This window comes from Myotis brandtii, unplaced genomic scaffold (assembly GCF_000412655.1).
Source record: "Myotis brandtii unplaced genomic scaffold, ASM41265v1 scaffold103, whole genome shotgun sequence".
Lineage (NCBI taxonomy): Eukaryota > Metazoa > Chordata > Mammalia > Chiroptera > Vespertilionidae > Myotis > Myotis brandtii.
This window is the reverse complement of record NW_005353460.1, coordinates 4,774,845-4,782,621: the sequence shown is the minus strand read 5'-3', so window position 1 is coordinate 4,782,621 and position 7,777 is coordinate 4,774,845. Positions and strand designations below refer to the sequence as shown.

The 7,777-nt window shown below is 47.6% G+C and overlaps 1 protein-coding gene across 1 annotated transcript in view; it reads left to right on the top strand.

Annotated features, from left to right (window-relative positions):
• ANK1 (ankyrin 1, erythrocytic) overlaps window positions 1-7,777 on the top strand; it is a 624,245-nt gene that overhangs the window by 400,918 nt on the left and 215,550 nt on the right. The window lies entirely within an intron of this gene.

The following is a 7,777-nucleotide window of genomic DNA, read 5'->3' as shown; positions in this document are numbered from 1 at the left end:
TTGAGGAAGGAACTTTAAAATAAGTATTTTTTAAAATCCTCACCAGAGGATATTTTTTTCATTGCTTTTTAGAGAGGGAGGGAGGGAGGGAGGGAGAGAGGGAGGGAAGATTGGAGGGAAAGAGAGAGAGAGAGAGAGAGAGAGAGAGAGAGAAAGAGAGATGCACCAATGTTAGAGAAACACATCACATCAATTGGTTGCCTCCCACATGAGCTCCAACCAGGGCCAGGTATTGAACCCACAACCCAGGTACATGCCCTTGACCAGGAATCAAACCCACAACCCTTCAGTGCGCAGGCCTACGCTCTAACCACTGAAAAACACCGGCCAAGGCAAGATAATAACTTATGAGTAGAGATCAGAAGAAAGTGAGGGAATGAGCCAAACTGATGGGTGTTAAAGGGGTGAGGTGAATAGCACATGCAAAGGCTCTGAGACAGAGATATGGGCCACGTGGCTGGGACAGAGATGATGGTGCCTTGGACAAGGGGAGGGCAGAAAGTTTGGTAAGATGAGGTTGAATTCTGGATATATTTTGAAGGCAGAGTCAGTAGGCTTGTGCTAGTAAGAGCAGAGTCAAGAGAACGTCAATGTTTTTGTTCTGAGCAACTGGAGAAATGGAGTTAACATTACCCAGGATGGGCAAGACTGTAGGAGGAGCAGCATGTGGGGAAACGCCGAAAACTCAGCTTTGGGCGTGTGAAAAGCCTCTACCCACAGGAGTGTACACAAATGCTATGTCCATAGCAGCTTTATTCAGAGTAGCCTCAAACTGGAAACAGCCCATGCCCAACAATGTGAGAATGGATAAATAAATTGTTGTATATTCATACCATGGAATGCTACACAGGAATAGAAAAGAACAACCTGCTGATATATACAAAGACAATGGTGAGTGAAAAAAGTCCTGAACAAAAGGGTACGTATTGTATGATTTTTCTCTACATGAAGTTTAAATGTAGGCAAAGTTAGTCTGAGGTGATCAAGGCCACAAGAGTGCTGAATTGCCCTAACTGGTTTGGCTCAGTGGCTAGAGCGTCAGCCTGCAGAGCAAAGGGTCCCAGGTTCGATTCCGGTCAAGGGCACATGCCTGGGTTGTGGGCTCAATTCCCAGTAGGGGGCATGCAGGAGGCAGCTGATCAATGATTCCCTCTCATCATTGATGCTTCTATCTCTCTTTCCCTCTTCCTTCCTCTCTAAAATCAATAAAAAATATATTTTAAAAAAGTTGTTTGAAAAAATAAAAGAGTGCTGAACTTGGGGAGGGGCAGTGATAGGGAGGAGGCGAGAAAGAACATGCTGCTGTGCTGAAAACCTTCCCTCTCTGATCTGGGGTGTTACACAGGGTGCACATATTTAAACTGTGTACAGGGACGGGTGGGGCATAGAGGTCATTGCTGCAATCCATCCGTATCTACTGAATCAGAGCTACATTTTAAATAAGATCCCTAGGTGATTTGAAGGCACATTCAAATTTGAGAACTAGCTTTGAAGCAAGACTCTGGAATCTAGTGGGCAGTGGAACTGGGGGTGTAAAGAAGAGGAAGTGGGAAGCTTCATGGACCCCAGGTTTCTGACTCTGGTGAGTGGGTGAATAGTAGTGCCATTAAGTGGGGGAATTGAGATGCCTGTGACTTCCGATGGTGCTGCCTAGGAGGCCTTAGGTTCACTGCTAGTCTCAGTCTTAGGAGAGCGGTCAAAGCTGGAGTTACAGATTCAGTGTCATTGGTATCTGGGTGCTAGTTGCAGCCACGGCTGAGATCATGAAGGGAGAAGCGATAAACTGAAAAAAGGCCAGGGCAGAAGTTTTTATTGATTAGCCCTAAAAAGAGCATTCAGGAGATAGGAGGGCAAGGAGAGAGTTGGGTATTGGAAACCAAAACCACATGCAACCAGGTAAAATGTGAAAAATCAGATAGAGGCCGAAAACCAGGACTACAGGCTTTATTAGAGGAGAAGGACCTGCCGGGCTGTCTCGCAAGGGGAGGACAGCAACTCGTGCAGAGGTGGGCACGCCTTTTGAGGGGCGGAATGGGAAGGGGTGGGGGCTTAGTGTACTCGGCGCACACAGATTGGTGGCTTACTGTATGGTCCATATAGGACGAGGGCTTAGGGTACTTGGCAGGTGTGGATTGGTGGTCCAATGTATAGTCCATATAAGGTACCTGGTTAGTCACTCAGGTATTTCCGGGCTGCAGGTTATGTCATACTCCGCCCACCAGTTGGGGGAAGGGAGGATCTATCAAAATGCACCAGGGAGTTAAATTCAAAACGCAAATGAAGCTACAGGTTCTGTGGTGTGGGGACAGAACTCAGGGTGAGGAATGAGGGGGGTGAGAAAGCATGGACCACTCTTCCTGGCAGTTTGGCTGTGGAGGGAAGAGAGAGGGTCATGGCATAGTCATGGCTGTGGAGCGTCTACGGGCCGAGGGGAAGGAGCTGGTGGAGAGGCATGCCGTGACCTGGGAGGAAGGGAGAAATGATGGCAGCATTTTCTGAGGAGGTGAGAGGGGATGAGATCTAGAGGATAAACCAAAGGAGAAGCATTGGCAAGGGAGTGGGGTAGACAAGTATGAATGTTGAGGATGAGGAGGAAGCCGAGGGCATTTGATCTGATGGCTTCCATTTCTTCTATGAAGTGGAAGACAATGGCACCTGTTGAGAATAACAAAGGAGAGAGGAGAGGGCAGGGCTGGAGGTCTCCAAGAACAGGTAGGAGAGCAGCAGGCAGAGTTACTGAGGGGCTCTGAGGGTCCTGGTCAGGTGGAGTGAATAAATGAGTCTTATTCCAGCATTTTCTAAGCATCTAAAAATAAAGCATCTTCTTGTTTTTCTGTGTTCTCTGAACACCTTGGCATATGTACTTTCACCTCTTCAAATTCCATCCTGGAAAAGGCAATGATTAAAAGGATATGTTGCCTTCATTTGTAAACCTTGAACAGGAAATGAGGAATTCTTGAGCTCAATATTCAAGTTTGACATTATTTTGGACAAATATAGGAGAGAAGTGAAAGCTCTCCTCAAATATTTGAAGGTATATCACACAGAAGAAGGGTTTGAATAATTTATGCGCCTCGCCAGAAGGCAGAGCACAGGCTGATGTGTGCGCACTCCAAGGAGCAGAGAATCAGCCCTCTTGGGCAGGCTGTCTGGGATGTGATTTGACCTGGGAATGTGAGAGTCAGTAGAGGAATCCAGTTCTCCCATTGGCTGGGAAATAGAAAGGCAATTCCTTTGGATTCTGAGAGTCTCTGATTTTCCATTTGCTTTCCTGTTCCACCCTCCATAGTCATGCATTGTAATGACCTTTCCTGTCTCAAACTTGAACTGAATACCTGCAGGGTGTGGCACTAGGCTGAGGGGTTGGGACCCACAGGTGAGAGGGGCAGCCTCTGCCTCAGAGAGCTCAGGTGTTGGTAGACAGTCCTTCTTTTCTAAAAGGGATCAAGGGCCCAGGGACAGCCCAACCTTGATTTAGGATGTTAGCTCTAGTGATGGCATAGACTCTAAACACTGACTTTTTGTTTCAAATCCTAAGCCCCATGACTTACTAGCCAATGACCTTGACCAAGCTATTCATTCTCTCTGTGCCTCAGTTTCCTCATCTGTAAAGTGATGATGATGATAATGGCACCTCCCTCATGGAGCTGTTATTAGGGTTACATATTCTCAGAATAATGTCTGGTATATTCAATATATTTAGCTATTTATATTATTTAGTGCACAGGCAGCTTTTATCTTGGGAAATTTTATTAATAATTAATAATGTTTCTTTTAAGAACATAAATAGGTCTAGTTGCATAAACACATGATAACCGAATGGGGTTGAGGTAGCCAGCTGGAAATTTTAGGAAAGAAAGCAAAAATAGGAAAATGAATCCCCTTCCCTTTATTTAACAGCTAAATAAAAGGAACCCCACTGAAATACAGAATTTAATTGAGTAATAATGGCCCCAAAGGGAGAAAGAAAGGGGAGGGGCTTTTAGGGAATGTCTTCTGTGTTTGTGGGGGTGGGGGTGGGGGTGTTCAACTTTCATTTCTCAGCCATTCTCTGTATGTTTGAGTGAGCAGCCCGTCCTCACCATGGGTGCTCACAGGACTCTGGGGTGCAAGAATAAAAGGCAAGTCCTGGCTGGGTAGCTCAGCTGGTTGGAGTGTTGTCCCCAGGTGCCAGGGTTTCAGGTTTGATCTCCAATCAGGACACATGCAAGAAGCAACCAATGAATGCATAAATAATTGGGACAACAGGTCGATGTTCCTCTCTCTCTCTCTCTCTCTCTCTCTCAGAAAAATGAAGAAGAAGAAGAAGAAGAAGAAGACGGCAAGGAGAGCCCCGCAGGCATGGCTCAGTGGTTGAGCGTCAGCCTATGAACCAGGAGTTCATGTTTTGATTCCCAGTCAGGGCACATGCCCGGGTTTTAGGCTTGATCCTCAGAAGGGGATGTGCAGGAGGCAGCCGGTCAGTGATTCTCTCTCATCATTGATGTTTCTATCTCTCTCTCTCCCTCTCCCTTCCTCTCTGAAATCAATAAAAATATATTAAAAAAAAAAAAGAACAAAAGAAAAAGGCAAGGAGAGCCCGAGGAGGGCTCACAGTCCCAACACCTCCACTGGGTGGAGTGGCTGTGGCAGCGGCGGAGGTGGCCCTGACGCTTTCAGAGGGGCAGCCTCTTCAACTCTGATGCTATGCAGAGCACTGTGAATTCTGCTTCTACAACTTCAGAGGAGTAAGCTGGCCCTTTTGTTGCCGGCCTCGGGGTATTATTTTAGGTGTTTAACTCTAGTAATTACTATCACTTCTGCACTGCAGGAGGGCCCCTTTCGGTCAGGCTTCCAGTCAGGCAGCTTGGATCTGAATTCCGACTCCATCCCATTAGATGTGTGACCTCAGGGAAGTCAGGTAAACATACTCAGCTTCCTCACGTGAAAACAAGGATAACAAGGCTTTTGTTGTGAGAAATAAATGTTACCTAAACGATTAGCAGTGCCTGGGGCATAGCAAACTGTCAATACTGTAAATGGTGAGTATTATTATTATCTCTCGACAGGAAGAGCGTCTAGAGGGATTATCTTCTGAACCCGGTAGATGCCCAGCATTGCCAGTCCTCTGCCGGGGAGGGAGGAAGCCCCTGGAGCTGCTGAGCTGAGTGGTGTCTGTTTCCTGCTGGCTAGTCATCTGCGGAGGAACTCAGCTGGAGCCGCTGCCATCCCCTCATCCTCCAATCTGTGTCCAGATCAGCTTGTTGGAGCAAGTGCCTTCAGAAAACACAATGCCATTTTCTCTTTCTCAGCTTGCAGGCTTCCTAACATGTAATAGGATCCAAAAGAACTACCTTACGAGTGAACCCTGGACATGGAAAGGACTTTTATCTTGCCCCCTCTCGAGTTTTGGGAAATCCAGGGCCAGAGCTGCCACCATTAATTAGGTGTGAGGGGTACAGGACCTCTGGACCCATCGCTTAACTGTTCATTAATGATAATGTTTCCCCTTTGCATTTATAAGACTTTATTGATCTCTAGAAGGACGAGAAATCAGGATTCTGAAGCTGAAAGGGGCCTTAGAGGCCAACTTGTCCAACCTCTCCACTCCTCATCAAGAAACCGAACCTTGGCACCACACTTTGTGTTAGTGGATTATTCCACATTCACTCTCTCCCCTGGTCTTCCTGACAGTCCTTTAAGGGAGGTTATCAATATTCTTGTGCATAGATATGGAAATTGACTAATTTGGTAGCAGTGTGATGTTAAAAGTATATACTCTGGAGCCAGACTGCTAGGGTTCAAATTCTGGCCCCACTACTGACTAGCTGTGTGACCTTGAGCAAGTTACTTCACTCCCTTGCGTCCCATTCTCCGCACCTGTAAAATGTTGGTAATGCCTAGGGCAATGGAAGTGCTGAATGAGTGTCAGCTAGAATGTTATTCCTTAAGCCAGAACACAGTAGACATGCTGATGTCTTCAACATATGTTCATTGAGCCCCTACTATGTGCCAGGCACCATGCGAGGTACTGAAGACAGAGGGTGAGCCAGACCAATGGTGGTAGGAAGAACTGATCACTCAGGGCCATAAAAGAGTTTGATCTTCATCCCAGGAGCAAGAAAGAATGATGAGTTGAGAAGTGACTGATGAGACAGATCTGTGTTTTGAAAAGTCTAGTGTGACTGCAGTGTCGGGGATAGATTGGTGGATGGCAAAAGGATGCAGGCATGAGGGTAGGAGGCTGAGGAGCACAGGCGCCTGGGCCTGGAGTTCAGAGGGGAGGTCTGTGCTGAGATAAAAGTGTGAGCCTGTGTGTGTGCAGGCTGATGACAGCCAGCATGGTGAGCTGGCCTGGGAGAGAGTCTAGAGCTGTGCCGTCCAATACCATAACCACAAATCACTCGTAAGCCACTACATGTGCAGCCTCTGAATTTAGACGTGCTGTAAGTATAGAACACACACTGGGTTTTGAAGCCTTAGTATAAAAGAATATGCGCTATCTCACTAGTAGTTTTTTATTTTGAACATGTTGAATTAAATAAAATATATTCTTAAAATTAATTTTACAGTTTAGCATTTTAAAAAGTGGCTACTTGAAAATTGAAATGGGATTGGCATTTGTGTTTCTCATTGTTTCTGTGGATCTAGAGTGGGAAGAGCAGCGGGCACAGACCCAGCCCAGGAAAGGGACAATGTTCAAAGCAAAGTTTCCACCAGCACCTTCATTACTGGCAAGCTTCTAGGTGGAGAGAATTGTATAGGATAGGGGCATGGAGGAAGAGGGAACGTTCCAGTAAGAGGAAAGCAGGAGTGCGAGGAGGTGGGTGATTCATCCACTCCCCGAGTTTGTGCTGTATGGGAGAGGGTGCCCAGCTCAGAGCGCTTGGAGAGTCATTTCCGCACAGTAGAGTGGAGATAGTTTCTAGGCTCTTCTCTGTGGCTAGTTTAATGTATGCATCAAGCTCTTAGCTTAGGAAGGCCGAAGGAAGCAGACTGTTTCTTAGGTTTCACCAATTCTTTTTTTAAAAAAAAATTTTTTTTATTGATTTTCCACAGAGAGGAGGGGAGAGGGATAGAGAGTTAGAAACATCGATGAGTGAGAAACATCAATCAGCTGCCTCCTGCACACCCCCTACTGGGGATGTGCCCGCAACCAAGGTACATGCCTTTGACCAGAATCGAACCTGGGACCCTTCAGTCCGCAGGCCGATGCTCTATCCACAGGGCAAACCGGTTAGGGCAGGTTTCACCAATTCTTAAGTGTTGTTTCCCACAAACCCCTCTTCAGCCCTTCCTGGACGAACAGGCCCGACCCACCCGATGTGGGTGGGAGCGGCACCAGACTGCAGGGGCCGTGGTTCCCAAGACCTGGCCCCAGTTTTCCTGTCTGTTACCAGAGGAGTTGACTAGATGACCTTAAGACCCCGTCCCCTCCCCGCAGTTTGTTACCCAAGCAGACAGGTGTGCGCTCTGCAGCGCCGAACGCCCTGCAGGCGGCGCTGCCGAGTGAGGGTGTGTGCGACTGAGGGAATGGGGGCGGGCGGCCCGCGGTGCGGAAACCTAGCTGCACTGCCGTCAGCGGGAATCAAAGGAAACTGCTCACTTCATCTGGGACAGGTTTTCTATCTGTAATTGGTAAATATGCAAATGAAAGGCCCACATGGCCTGAAAGGGGCACATCAAGCTCTAAGCGAACGACAAGGACCGGGCCCTTCCCCGGGGATCCCTGGCACCCCGCACGCCCCTCGGCGAGCGCCCTTGGCGGGAAGGAGGCGGAGGCTCAGGGCTGGCTGGT